General features: G+C 50.0%; 1 protein-coding gene across 2 annotated transcripts in view; it reads right to left on the bottom strand.

Moving 5' to 3' along the window:
* Positions 1-15239, bottom strand: part of SAV1 (salvador family WW domain containing protein 1) — a 135850-nt gene that overhangs the window by 21016 nt on the left and 99595 nt on the right. The gene's annotated exons all lie outside the window — the stretch shown is intronic.

Raw genomic sequence — 15239 nt, forward strand, 5'->3', positions numbered from 1 at the left:
GCCCGTAGGAATATCCTTCTGCAGATGAGAAAGGGGATTAACAATCTGCAGAATAGTGTGCTAGCTCCCCTTTCCCCCCTTCGTTCCTCTCTAACTTCCTCCAAACCCCGGTTTAAGCTCACCTTATGGTTTGGAAGGATGAACTCTCCATCCTGCTTCTGGTCCAGGGGCGCGCATTCGTCCAGTTACTTCACTGGTTTTCAGAATGGCGCTGGCAAAATCCACTTGACTTTCCTGAGCGATGCGCCGTAAGTATGAAAGTTCAAAGTTCAAGTGAGGCCCCCTTTATGTTGTCTTTCTAACCTGTGATCGGTCCTTTATTTCAGGTGCAGAATGAAGGCGATGCGTCGAGGGGTTAAACTGCTGAGGTGAGTAGTGATGAGGGCGATCCCTCTAAATGTCCTTATCATTCCCCAGAAATGTCTCTTGTCCTTTCCCCATAGGGGCCGGGGTACGGTACCTGCCAACGAGGCGGCGCCGACCCGAAATGTGGAAGAAAAGCCGGTAAGTATTATGCTGTTAATCAGGCTTTCCTTCTGTGTTCCTTCTGCTCACCTTTTGTTTCTTCCTCTCTCCCCTAGGTGCAGAGATGTGGCGTCCGATGCGGACAGCCGCGATGGAGCCGGGAGATGTCTCGAGGACAGGTGAGTGAAGCGTGGCGCTGCAGCGAGCAACGCGATGCTTTTAAATGGAAGTCTTTCTTCAGGGATGCTGGCGAGAAGATTCCGGATGCAGGTAAGAAGTTTGAAATAGTCCTAGGTTTTCACCTTTCTCTTCTCTTCCTTCCTTCCTTGCAGGTCTTCCAGGTTCGAGGCGGGCGTGGCTGGAGTCCAGGAGCAGGAGCAGACACGGTGAGCGTTAAGCTGCAGGAAGCAGAACAAGCTGTCTGGGCGTGGCTTAAGTAGCCTCCAAAGAAGTCCCAGGTATGTATCCTTCCCCAACTAGGTATGTATCCTTCCCTGGCCACGCCCGAATGAAAAAAATAGTCCCTATGAAAAAATAGTCCCTTTCAGGTCTCAGGGAGGCCTGAAGCGTGCAGCATGGTCTGCATCAGTTAAGTGCACAAAACACCTCCCTTTTTGAGCCTGGCGCCTATGGCGCCAGGACTGATGTCCAACATGAGCCTGGCGCCAAAGGTGCCAGGACTGAGTCCAAAGAGCCCCTATAAGGGGCCGCTGGGCTTTTACCCGAGGGCATGATGCCTGCTTCCGGGGGTGCTGGGCCTGGCCTGGTGCTCCGGGGGTAGGCATCATGACAACAAGCTCGATGGCGCCTTTCCTGAGCATCGCCCGTACTTCCAACAGCAGTTGCGGGACGTGATTTTCCTTCCTGGCCACAGGTGGAACGTGAGGGCACTTCTTCAGGAATTCGATAGTGTCCCCTCTTGCCAGGGTATCCAGCACCCAACGGTCGGTGGAGATGGACTTCCACACGCCGACGAACTTCGTCAGCCGGCCTCCCACCGGGGTGCTTCGGTGGGGGCCCGAGACCACTGCCGGTTCAGTCCTGCTTGGAGGTGGAGGCCTTGCCGCCCTGGCCACCTTGCCGACGGCGGCGAGGGGCTCCCTGCTTGCCGCGACCCCTGTAGGCCTCCTGAGACGAGGAGCGTGCCGCCTGGCGGTAGGACGACGAGCCACCGCTGGATCCCTTGGAGGCACTCTGTCTTCCTCTGGAGCTCCGAAAGGGCCGTCGTTGCTGAAGGGCTCCTAGGGCGCGGGCCGTCTCCGTTTTTATGGCTTGGAGGGACTCGTCCACTGCCTTCCCGAACAAGTTGCTGCCGTCGAACGGCATGTCCAACACCCTGGTCTGGACGTCCTGACGGAAGTCGGTCGCCCGGAGCCAGCCCCGTCGTCGTAGGCAAACACTGTTGCCCAGCTGGCAGAACCCGGTATCGGCAATGTCGGTTGCCACCGTTATGGCGTGGTCCGACGCGACCTCGCCCTCTTGCAGTATCTCCAGGGCCTCGGACCTCTTGTCGTCCGGCAGGAAGTCCAATATGGGGGCCATCTTAAACCAGAGCTCCCTGTCGTAACGGGCCACGATCGCCAGGGCGTTGGCCGCTTTGATCGTCGTCGCCGCCGACGAAATGACCCGCCGCCCCATGGCGTCCAACTTCTTTCCCTCGCCGTCCGGCGGGGAATTCGACGACGAGGCTCCTGACCCCGCCACTTTCTTCTTTGCCGCCGCCGAGACGACCGAGTCTGGCGTTGGCTGGGCCCTGAAGCACAGGGGAGCGGTTTCGGGGACCCGGTGCTTCTTCTCGTACCGGTCCCGTTTGGCTGGTGCCGTGGAGGGGTTTTTGAGAACCGGCAGGCCCTCCTCCCAGATGTCATCGATTAGGGGCACCGCGATGACCGTCTTCCTCTTGGCCTCCCGGCGCTGATAGAGGAAACCTTCCTTTTTCTGCTCCTCCGGGCAGAGCTGGAACAATTCGGACGCCCTGGCGATCATGGCGTGGAATGAGCCAATCTCGTCGGGCGGCGAGGCCCGTGCAACGGGAGACCCGTTCCGTCGTCGTCGCCCGCTCTTCCTCACCCTCGTCGTCTTCCTCGGTTATATCCCGAGGATCTTCCTGACGGGATCGAACCTTCTCAAATTGGACTTCGAGGTTCCTCACGGCCTCGGTCAGTTCCTCCTCCGAGGCCGACTCCGAGCTCAAGGAGGGCACCGTGCCCCCCCTCGCTTCTTCCATCATGGCGGCCACGACGATGGGCTGAAGAGAGGATTCCCTCCTTGGCGGCAGGGAAACTCTAGTCCCGGAGGCAGTCTCTGCTGGCGGTGTCTCTGCCGGCTTGGCCAGATTCGCCGCGATAGCCTCGATAGAGGCCTTCGCCTGCTGGGTAGGGGCCCTCACCACCTTAGGTGCGTCCCGGGCCTTCTCCTTCGGGGGAGGGGCGACGCCTCACACCCCCTCTTCTGAGATCAGACGGGGCTTCTCCCAAAGCTTACCCGGGGTCTCGGACTTTCTCTTCCCCGAACCGGAGCGTTGGCTTGTGGTTGACAGTGCCGGGGAAGGTGCGCCCTGCCTGGCGACCGAAGAGCCCGACCTTTCGGCGCTCCCGGAGCCAGCGGACTCGCGGCGCTTGGCCTGGTGTTGGGACCCCGTCACCGGGGCGCCCGCACAGGACTTAGAAGCCCGCTCGGACCCTTTCTTCTTCTTCTCACCCGTCAAGCCCTTCTCCAACCAACTTGCGAGACGGGATCGACGGTCCCTCATGGTCCGCTCCGACAAGTTCTTGCAGAACTGGCAGTCCTTCTCTACATGAGTCTTGACCCCATAAAGACAATAGAGGCATCGCGAATGTTCGTCTTCCTTAAACACATTCTGCAGCCCGCATCCAGGGCAGCTGCGAAACAGCTTGGGTCCGGGCGACGAACTCGCATCCTGGGCCATCTCGAAGTAGGCCGCGAATCTTCTGGAATCCTCCAAGAAGTTGATTCGACGAAATCTTCACCCTTGAGGGGCGTAGGAAAATCCCGCAACGGGTAGCCGTTAACGGGAGTAGAAACGGTGGAGCTTGAGGCTCAATTAACCGAAAAAAAGTGAAAATTCACCTGAAAAAAACGCGAAACATGCAGTAAAAGCTCGAGAGCTAAGCACGAGGACTCCCAACACTTGAACGTGCGGTAAAAATCTGAAGATGGCTGCCAGGGGCGGGGATTAGGTAGAGGGCAGTCATTGGCTGTGGTCAGTATGACGCAGAGATCAGTGATTGATTACTACTACGAAAGACAGATCAGAAACAAAACTGATACTGATTTTTTCTTTACCGAGGATTCCCAGCCTGACGACGGACAATATTCATGAGCATGTGAATCCATGCCAGACCCCATGCTGGAGAACAGTTATTCTAGGGGAGTTGGACCTTGGTGTGTAATATTCAATTACAGTGTCTTTTCAGTTCGCAGACTAAGGGAAGCAATAACAAACTTATTTCAGGATAACACAGTTATACTCAAGGTAAGTAAAACATAAAAAACATTTGTAAGGAGCTACCAGAAACCTAAAAGTTAAGTATGACCTAGGCCAACAGCAAGGTAGGGGAAGCAAGACACAATTGGGGACACTCGTACAATAATCCTAATAGGAATAATAAAATCAAACCAAAAGCATTACTTTTGGGAAGAGGGAACCCAATTCACATTTAAGTTAACCTTCCATCTACTTTCTGTTAGAATGGCGAGACAGTTTGTAAGGAAAGTAAGAATTTGAGAACACTTAAGTAAGCGAATTCTTTATTTCGTATTGAATAAAAAAAAAACATCATACACAACCATTAGACACAAACAATTACAAAAAAAATGAGAAAATAAAACAATACATTCATTACAGTATCACTTGCATAGCACAATTTCATAAGAGGAAAAGAAAAGCTGTCCAAAATCATTACACAACATTTTCCCCCCAGCCTAAAAAGTAAAAGCGGCAGCCTACATCAAAACTCGCAAACCCACATTGCAGCCACCCCACCCACCCACCACTACTCCTAAAGCCCAACATCCCGCCACTAAACACCATACTACCACCACCAAACCAAGCGCACACAACCCCCCCAAATCCAATTTTCTCTCATTAATGCACGATATTTACAAGCCCATGCCACAGAAATACATGACCTGACCTCGAGCTAGACGCTCTAGCCATCACAGAAACTTGGCTCCACGAAGCTTCTGGACCAGCCATATGCCAGTCCCTCCCCCCTGGGTACATCATCCTCTGCCAAGATAGACCAAAACACAAAGAAGGCGGTGGTGTGGCTCTCATAGTCAAAGAGACACTAAAGGCTAGACAAATCAAACCCATCATATCCGAAAACTTTGATGCCCTATCAGTAAAAATCTCCTTCTCACTATGACAATGCACCTTATCTACAGGCCACCTGGCCCACTTCTGAACTTCCAAGCCGACATCCTACACCTACTAGGTAACAACCTCAAACCAAACACTAAAGCCATTCTCCTAGGCGCTATGAATCTCGGACTCAACGACATAAAAGGCAAACACAGCAAAACCTTTGCTAAAGCCCTCCTAGACCTTCAATTCATCCAGAGAATTGATTCTGCCACTCACACTAAAGGCTGCATACTAGATTGGTTAGCCGACCACAACTGCAAGGTAGACATCAGCTCTAACACGCCTCAACCTTGGACTGATCACCACCTCATCCACTTCTTCATCCCAACAAATGCAGCCACTAATCAAGACCCTCCCATGCCAGCCGCTATAGCCAAATCTAAAAAACTACTCACCAAAGAGAGAATCTGCCCACTCCTAGAAGTCAGCACTAACATCACACCCATCTCCAATAACCCTGAAGAACTAGTCGATCTCTATAACACCACTATCAAAGAAGTCAGACACAGTTGCCCCATTAGAGACTAAAAAAGCGAAAAAACTCTTTCACGCCAACTCATGGTTTAATCAAGACCCAGAAGATCTAAAATCACCTAAAAGACAAGCTCTCAAAAAAAGGCAATCCAGCCCCTACGCCCCTTCACGCGATTCCTACCTAACTATTGTCAAACAATACAAAAATGCCATAGCCAAAGCAAAAGCAGCCACATTCAATACTAGAATCGACAATGCCCAATCGCACTCAAAAGAACTATTCGCCATCTTCAACGAGCTAGTTGTACCTCCCACATCCAAACATCAAACAGTCAAAGACGAGAAATCGTGTAATGACATCCAGAAAGCTATGCTTGACATATTAGATTTACTCCAAAAGAAAAATCAAAACCAACCTTGACAATCTACCCAAGTCCCCTGACAAAACGCAGGCCACACCGAACTCTAAGCCTCCTACACAACACAATAGCAACCTTCCGCCACCATTCACCTTCAGAAAGGTAACCACACCAGAGGTCTTAAACATTATAAAACAAATAAAACCATCACTCTGCAAAGGAGACATCTGTCCAGCAAACATAATCAAAGACTGCGCTGAGTCCCTAGCGCCATTCATTGCAACCTTTATCAATGCATCATTTGCCACTGGCTCAGTACCCTCCTCACTTAAAGAAGCCTGGGTTCGCCCACTGTTGAAAAAGCCCACACTAGATCCAGATCACTAGATCCAGACTAGCCTAATAACTACAGGCCCATTACAACAGTGCCATTTCTGCTGAAAATCCTGGATAAGGCTGCCTATCTACAGATACAAGCCTACCTCGAATCTCATAACATCCTAGGCAAGAGACAGTCCGGTTTTCGCCCATGGCACAGAGCCTGCGCTACTCGACCTAAAAAACCAGCTCCTAAAAAATATGGATAAAGGCAAAAGTGCCATCCTCTTACTCCTTGACCTGTCGGCTGCGTTCGACCTAGACGACCACAAAACCCTAAAGACACCTCACCAATACAGCTCACTTCTCTACTGAAGCCACAACATGGATCTCATCCTTCTTGGAGGGCAGAGCTATGCAAGTCTACTCAGACCAAGCATCAACCACCCCCTCCTCCATCAACTGCGGAGTACCACAAGGTCCCTGCACCTCCCCTACACTATAGAACCTATTCACATTCCCTCTATTCAACGAATTAGAAGAATTCGGCAGAACGTTCACCAATTATGTCGACGATACTCAAATTCTTCTCCCTCTAACTGGTGATTACAACCAAGACCTAAAAGCCCTACAACACACATATGACATCATCCATGCCTGGATGGCAGCCAATGGCCTCTGTCTCAATGGAGTCAAGACAGAGATCCTACTGGTTGGCCCCAAAGAATCCCTTAGCAAACTAGAAGGCAAATATAGCACCTTTCTAATTGAGAACTCTGTAATCTCGGTCTCCTCTGCTGTAAAAACTTTGGGAGTCTATCTAGATTCCACCCTTTCCATCGATAGACATGTCAGTTACATCTCCTCCTCAGCAGTCTTAACAACCAAAATAATTAATGCAGTAAAACCCCACCTATCCACTACAAACTGCCTCAACATAGCCAGGGCCACCATAGGTGCCAAACTGGACTACTGCAACGTCCTCCTATTAGGCACCTCTGCCAAAAACATTAATAGACTCCAAATCACGCAGAACGCCTTGAGAGCTGCCCTTAATATTCCCAAGAGGGAACACATCTCCCTAGCAAGACAAAATGCTCACTGGCTCCCAGTCAAAGAGCGCATTCAGTTCAAGACCCTAACCATTACCCATGCATATCCCAATCTGCCCCTAGCTACCTTACTGATCGGATACAACCAGTCCAAACTATCAGGCCCCAAAGGGACCTGTACGCGAACCAACTCTCAGTCCCTAACTTCAATAGAGTTAAAGCTGGCGCCTCGAGCTTCGAAGTCTTAGCTCCAAAAGCATGGAACTTCCTACCGCCCAAACTGAGAGCGGAAACATCCCTCAGTGCCATCAGAAAAGCACTGAAAACCACCTTGTTTAAGTGAATCTCTTTCATAACTCCACTGCAATGCAAATAATCGCTGTATACTGCTGTACGAAAGTTCACTGTCCCATGTAACCTCGTACCTTCAACCATGTCTGTAACCATGTCCACTGCCTTCATGATACTCCTGTGTTAAGTAAACCTTCTTGTAACAGCGCCACGATGCCCATGGGCAGCTGTGCGCTTTAAAAAAGCAAAATAAATAAATAAAATAAATAAATTGATTTGTAAAATCGTATGTATAATATAGTTTAACATTCTGTGAATCCCAATGAGCGCCTTGAAAATCATGAGGTGTATAAAATCGGCTTATCTAGTTTCATTATTACTTTTTGCAATTGTATCTAATCTTTGTCCCCTTTCTCGTGTTCGCCAGGCTTTTATGTATAGGGATACAGGCTTTTATGTATAGGGATACATTTCAGGCTATAGCTGGGGAGGCTGCATTCAGCAAGTAATAAAGTGCTAGCCTATGGTGGGTAAAACCTTGTCTTATAAACAGCAGTAGCAAATACTTTTTCCTTACACCACAATATGCTGGACAAAAGAATAAGAAATGTACTAGATCCTCATGCCCAGCCTGACACATGGGGCATTTGGATTCAAATTCCCAGTCCGAACTCTGACTTGGAACCTCACCAAACTCTAAGCACCCAAAGCGCACCCCTGTAATAGGTGCCCTTTAGTACTTCCAGTTGGACCAGACAAGATATTCCTTTATGTTATTTGATGATATTCTCATCAGTTCTTTATTCGTTGTTTCAGTAACTCCTGTGTCTCTCTGGTCTCATTCACCCACTTTCTTTGTTAGGAGACGGCAACTACCATTGCCCAATAATAGCGGTTCAATAGCATTCACTTTCCCCAGCATTTTCTTTATATTTTCTAATCATCTGATTTTATTGGCACCCCCCCCCCCCCCCAATAGATTCTTTAATAATTTCTCTGTAAGCCCAGCCTTTAGGTTAGACCATACATGCAGCCATAACCTGCAAGCTTCCAAGGCCAGTTGATCTTCTAAAAAGGCCAGGCCGATTTCTTTATTTGAAGCAAAATTTGGCGCCGACATGGGTAAGCCCAACAGAGATTTCACAAAGCGATATTGCTCTTTTTGCAATGAACCATACTCTCTATATCCCCAGATCGTAGCACCATATTTTATTGGCCCTATAATGCAAGCATTATAGATCTTTTCCACAAAACAGAGCAGTTGTAGCTTGTGCCGCTTCATGAATTTATAAATGCTGCCAACCAATTGTTTAATTACTGGGACCCGTTTCTGTACGTGCCCATTCAAATTCTTATTAAATCGCACCCCAAGATAATCAAATTGGGTAATTCTTGGGATCATTAACCCATCACACCATATTTTTGGAAACTTACACGCTCTTTTCTTCCCTAAACACACAATTACTGCGGATTTGGTGGTGTTAACATGCAGGTCCAGATCTCTCATATAGGTTGAACACTTGTTTACCACAATCTGCAATGCTCTTGGGGTCCGTAAGTACTGTATCGTCAGGATAAATTAATGATGGAATCAACATATTTCCTAATCTTGGTACCTCAATATTACACGCCAGCATATTCTCCAAGAGCTTGTTGATGTACAGGGAGAAGAGCAGGGGTGCCAAGACACACCCTGTCTTACCCCGGATTAAATCGGAAACCAGGCCGTGCAATGTCCCTCACTACCAGAACGGATACAGGCCTCATTATCCCTATGCAGAACACCCACGGTGCCCAAAATAACAACTGGGCAATCATATGACCTGACCATGTCCCACAATTTGTTCCGATTTACTTTATCGAAGGCAGTGCTCTGGTCCATGAATGCTAGGTTTATCGGTTCCTGTTTAATGCACAGGGAATGGGCAATTATCATGTACACATATAAACACTGTTCCATTGTCCCTAGTTGAAGTCCAATTGAATTGGAGATAGAATGTTGTTGGTTGTAACCCACTCTTCTAGTTTGGAGAGTAGGCACTTCCCAAACATTTTGAAACTGGTATTTAAAAGTTATATATGCCGGTATGATAGTGGGTTTTTTCTACAGACTTTTTTAGGAATGGGAACAATGATCGCTCTTCGCCATTCTCTAGATATAAAGTATGTACTCCGTATCGCATTCACGATACACATCGGCGCCACCAGGATCATCGGGACTGGTTCCTGGTGCATCGTGTGCACTATTCTGTTAAGAAGCGGAACCAGGGGAAAAGCGTAGGCAAATCTCCCGGACCATGTTATCCAGAGACAGTTCCCCTTGGAGCAGTTCTATGGGTATCTGGAGGCGTAGTCAGGGCATTGGGCGTTTTCCAGGGTGGTGAGTAAGTCGATCTCTGGGAAGCCCCAATTTGCAAATACAATGAGTAAAATGTCCTCTTGTAGCTGCCACTCGTGCTCTACTGGTAGAGGGGTGGGGGGGGGGGGAAGAGTCTCTGCTGAGTACGTCTGCCAGAAGATAGAGGTCCTCTGTAACATGTTGTGAGAGGAACATGTGTTTGAGTGCCCACTTCCAGATGTTCTGGGAAGTCTGGACAGCCCTAGAGAGCGAGGGCCCGGGCGTTGTACTGTCCTTGAGAACTAGAACTATCTTCCCCTGGAGGTGTGGCTGGAAAGCCTTCAGGGCCTTTAACACTGCTAGCAGTTCCAACAGGTTGATGTGATTCTACTGCAGGGGTGGTTAAGGTTTTCCCCTGCAAAAGGTTTTCCCTTGACCACCACTGCAGAGACTGAACGAGGGCTGTTGAGACAACCAATAAATCGCCCACTGGCCGCTGGCCTGACACCATTGGCTCGAGAGCCACTCTTGCATGGGGCGCAGACGAGCGTGAGGAACTAGGTAGACGCAGGAAGCCATCATTCGCATCGCTTTGCGTACGGTCACCTGGTGACTGGCTACATAGTGAGGGATCTGGAACAACATGTTTTGAGCCCTCTTGTTGGAGGGAAAGACAAGCCTGTCGTCTGTTCGAATTAGAGCCCCCAGAAACTGTTTGACTTGGCTCTGGGTTACACTGGATTTCTTCTTTTTGATAGAGACTCCTAGGCTGAAGAGGAGATCTACTGTCTTCTGGGTATTTGTCCGGCATGTTCTGTACGAATCCCATGTTATGAGCCAGTCGTCGAGGTAAGGATAGACTGGGATGGACTACTTGCACAGGTGAGCCACCACTACCGCCAGTACCTTTGTGAACACCCTTGGGGCTGAGGCAATGCCGAAGGGGAGAACCTTGAACTGATAGTTGGCGTCCTCCATCATGAACCCGAGTTACTTTCTGTGCGCTGCAAAATTGAAATATGAAGGTATGCATCTTTCATGTCTAATGTGGCCATGTAATACCCCGGCTGCAGCAGTGGGGTTACCGCCTGAAGTGATGTAATCCTGAAAATATGAGGTTGTAGTGGTGCAGATGTAAAACAGGGCGCATGGTGAGATCCTTTTTGGGTACAAGGAAGTACACTGATTAAAAACTCTTGTTTACCTGGAGAAGTGGGGTTGGGGGGGGGGGGGGGGTGGCACATCTTCGATGGCGCCCTTTTCCAGCAGGACCTGAACTTCTTCCAGCAGGATGTGTAGGTGTTCTGGCGACAGGTGTCTGCATCTCGCTGGGTGGTAGCGAGGTGGTCGGAGAAACTCTACAATACCCATGGGCAACAGTCTTTAGTACCCACTGATCTGAAGTGATCCCCTCCCAAGCGAGGATCAATTAAGACAGGCGACCCAGACCGGGGAAGCATGGGAGGGGACCCGTACCGGCGAGTCAATGGGAGGCAGAGGCTGGGGAGCCTCCAGGAGTAGAGTTTCTGCCTCTACCCTTTCCCCTACGAGAGCCTCTTTGCTGGTACTGGAAGTTGCCAGAGGGGCCCTGACCGGAGGACCAGGGGGCCCGAGCAATATGGACCTTGGGGCGAGCAGGAGAAGGATTGACCACGGAAGGACCAGAGAGCGTTAGAGCCACCGCACTGGTAAAAAAGGTTTAGCCGTAATCTGGCTAAGTGACTTCAAAGTCTTGTGCTCCTTTTTTGCCGTTTCCAAGGCGTGGTCAACCATCTTTCCAAATAGGTTGGATTCTTCCACAGGTTTGTTAATTAAGGAGGCTTGTGTCTCGGGTTTGAACCTGGAGTCCAAAGTCCAACAATTTTTCCACCTGGGGGTTAACTGCCTGTGTAAGAGACGGGGACTGCAAAGAAGGGGTCCGTGACCTTTAATAGAATTTAATAAGGGAAGGGCTTGGCTAACCAGAGTCTTTTCCTTGAGGATGTCCTCCACGAAGTCAGAGTCGGGGTGGCTTTGTGCATAGCAATTTTGAAATGGTTGGCTGCTCGTTTTTTAAGAGGGAGTTGAACAGCATTTGGATGTCAACTGGCGACGAATCACTCTGCGGAGGAGTAGTAGGGGGATCCAGACAGATGACGTCAGGGTCAGTGGTAGATGGCGCTGTGTGCCACAAGCCCTGGTCCTCTGCCTGATCCCAGTCTGGGTCTTGATAGACTGGGCTTTGATCATAAAGGTTAAACCCTTCAGAAGAAACTTCCTGGGTCGGGTCATCGGGGACGTCCCAAAATACATCGTGGTGTCCCTGTGGTTACTCCAAATAGAAAAACTGGGAACCAGGAGAGATAAGGTTCTGAAATTTAGAGGGGATAGGGCAAGAGTCCACTTCCCCAGGTCTCTTCAAGGCTCCGTCATACTGGTCTGAAAAGTCGATTAACTCAGCCATCTTAGCCATACACTGTTCAAACCTCTCCCTAGTCCATTCTGAGGAAGCTGAAGGGTCGGGAGGTGGGAAGGGCTGCCTAGAAGGGGATGAACCCATATATAAGGCCTTAGAAAGAGGCTTGGGGGCCTCACAATAGTCCTCTCCTTTTTTTTAGCTCAGACCACCAGAAGGATATACACAAGCTTCTTGCGAAGCTTCTGAAGTTGTATAGACAGCACAGGGCGTTTTGGCGGGCCTGAAGGTGCTGTCGCGGTCATGACACCGAATTCTTCGACTTTCGAGCGACCCTTGGATGGCAGGTCCACGACTGGACTTTTAAGAGGGCCCCCCGTTCCAGAAGGAGTCTTCTGCCCATTTGCATGCCGCGGGAAGGGCACCAAACCTGTCGAAGAGGCCTTAGGTGTTGTGTGCTCAAGTATACATGGTCGCGGGTGCCCTTGTCCCCGGGTGCGATTTCCCCTTAACAGTGCCGATGGCCTGCCTATCGGGGCCACGGACAGGCACTTGGGAGCGTGTAGGCTCCATAGAAAGGTTGATGTTTCCGAATCGGAGCCATGGCTGCCGACGGATTCCTCATCCGAAGCGCAGGCAGAGGAAAGGCTGTCGGCCGGCATAGCGTAGGCAGCCCACCACTTAGTCCGCCTGTCTTTCAGCGTCTTAGACCAAATGCGTTTACAGGCCTTACACTAGCGCTCGTCGTGGTCACGAGGAAGACACTTATTGCATCGGTGATGGGTGTCTTTCCAGGGAAATTTGTCGTTACAAGATAGGCAGAATTTAAAAAGAGTCTTCTCCATAGCAGAGGTTAGAGGCAGCCAGACCGAGAAGAGAAAGAGATGGGTGAGGGAAATGCATTCTTAGAAAGAAGAAAGAAACAGGGTCACACTCTCCCCACTGTAAAGGCTAGGCCTGACGGCCGAGGCCACGCGCTCAACAGTCGCAGAGCAGTTGTAGATGTAGCAGGCGGCGGCAGGAAACCCACGATACAAGGGTTGCTGAAGTTGACTAAACGACCGTAGGCCGTGGGAATAGGTATAGCAATATAAACTCTTACGAGCTCTGCATAAGCGACCAACTAGGTTGGCGGAAAAACAATCTGGTGGGACCGCGACGCGCGAGGCATTTTGGGTACACTAAACGTCACATTAGGGATAGTGTTACAGCCACGCCCAGGTCGATGTCCCTTTCGATCTTCGAAAAAAAGATGCAATACTCTGCAATTACCACTAGATGTCGGACTATATGCACAGCATGTGATTCAAAGCAGATCCACAAGCATCAGAAACCATTTACAGATAAACATGAACTAGCCTATGTACAACTGATAAGAATACAACATTACAAAATGGGTCACCATAGGGGAGCAGGCATTTGATTAACCGGTGCTGTAGGAATCCAGTATGGTAGTCATGGCTGATAGTCCCACAAGGATGAAGGTGCAGAGCGGTATGGCTGGGTAAGTGGTGCTTCATTACACTGAATTTCATGCAGTCCGATACATGAAGGCTTTATGCGAGACCAATGACGGCAAGGAAACTGGAGACTCTTTCACCTTGTTTGTGGGCCTAACTGCCAGCTTGCCTGGGAAAAACAAAGGGGACCAACCTGTAATGCTTACCTTGTACTTGGTCTCTGCGGGAGCACCTGGGCCCTTGTGGTGGCTGATCTTTTGGGCTGCAGGGTGTGGCTTCTAGGGCTTCTCCGAAAGGGGAAATACAGGCATTACCAAGGATTCTCTGTGTGACTGCCCAGATCCCTCACTAACAACCCCCCCCCATTCCCTTGGTATGTCCACTATGGGTGCTGGGCTCACCTGCGTGTAAATGATGCTGGGCTCCCCGTCCTGCTGTTAGTTGCAGGGGCACTATCTTCGGTGTGCACTGCCATTTACCTCACTGGTTTCTTGGCCCAGACTGACTGTGGCCAGTTCGTGCTGTGTATGGTGGCTTCGTTAAGTGTTCGGTGGCCTCTGGTCCTGTGAGAGTTCTCAAATGCCTGCCTACTGTCCTTGTAGTTGGGTGGCGCTATTCCTAGGCTGTCAGGACACCAGTTCTGCTTTTCTGCAATCCCTTGACACTTGGGATGGCACAAGTGTTCCTTTAGTCTGCTAATCACAGCGGCTTGCTGTAGGAGAGGAGCTGCATGTTTCTGGAGTTCCAGCTGTCAATGTAGCAACGTACTTGTCCAACAATAAAGTAGGAATGAGTGAACAGCTGTGTGCGGTATCAATACGTTACGTGCTTGCCTGTGTCTGCATTCATAATGTTTGTTTTCCTACGCTGGCCCATGACGAGCGTCTGAGCGGAAAGAATCTCATGCTGGATTGAGGGATGAAAACCAGTGCTCATGAAGGATGGTCACCGTAGCTGCAGGAGGAACTGCGAGGATCCGCACAATGCCAATGGTAAGTAGTCCGCTTGCAAAAGTCTGTGCTGCAGTGGCCTGCTTCGTCTAAATCATCTCTCCAACCTTGAGGGTGGCTGGAGCTCGCCGGTAAGCTTTAAGCTGCAGAATAACGCAAAGCAAAGCTATGCCCGGGGTGTGTCGTTTATAGGTAGCCACTCCCATCAACTAGATGTGGACTTCCTAGTGAGTTCAATGGCCTGATGGTCGGCCATCTTGGTGGAACCAGGAAGTTCAGTACCATCCTTGCCTCCCAATTGTGATAAGTGCCAAGTGCGCCATGAGTGAGCCCCAATTAGCCCTTACACCAGTTTTTCTAAATCTAAAAGAGCCCTTGGTATGTGAATCAGGGGCTAGCTATTCCTTGATGGTGGAGGGGTGTGTAAGTGTGGGGTGGTTCTGGTAATGGGCATGACGCAACCTTCCTCCTCCCCATGGTTCTGGTCTGGCCTGTGTGTCCAAGAACGTTCCTTGGCCCCATTTTCCCACCCTGGACTACATTTTCTTGGATTCGGCCATTAGCCCAGTCTTCCCGCCATCTTAGGACTGAGCACGTAGGTTCTTTTTGTTGGGACACAGACTCTTTCCAGCCAGTGTGGATCCCAGAGGCAAAGTAACCCTCAGGATTGTGCCTGGTGACAGAAGCACAGCGAGTCTCAAATACCGGTAACTCGTGCCCCATTAGGCAGTTGCCTGGTGCTAGATC

Source organism: Ambystoma mexicanum, chromosome 14 (genome assembly GCF_040938575.1).
Source record: "Ambystoma mexicanum isolate Mex_15411 chromosome 14, UKY_AmexF1_1, whole genome shotgun sequence".
NCBI lineage: Eukaryota > Metazoa > Chordata > Amphibia > Caudata > Ambystomatidae > Ambystoma > Ambystoma mexicanum.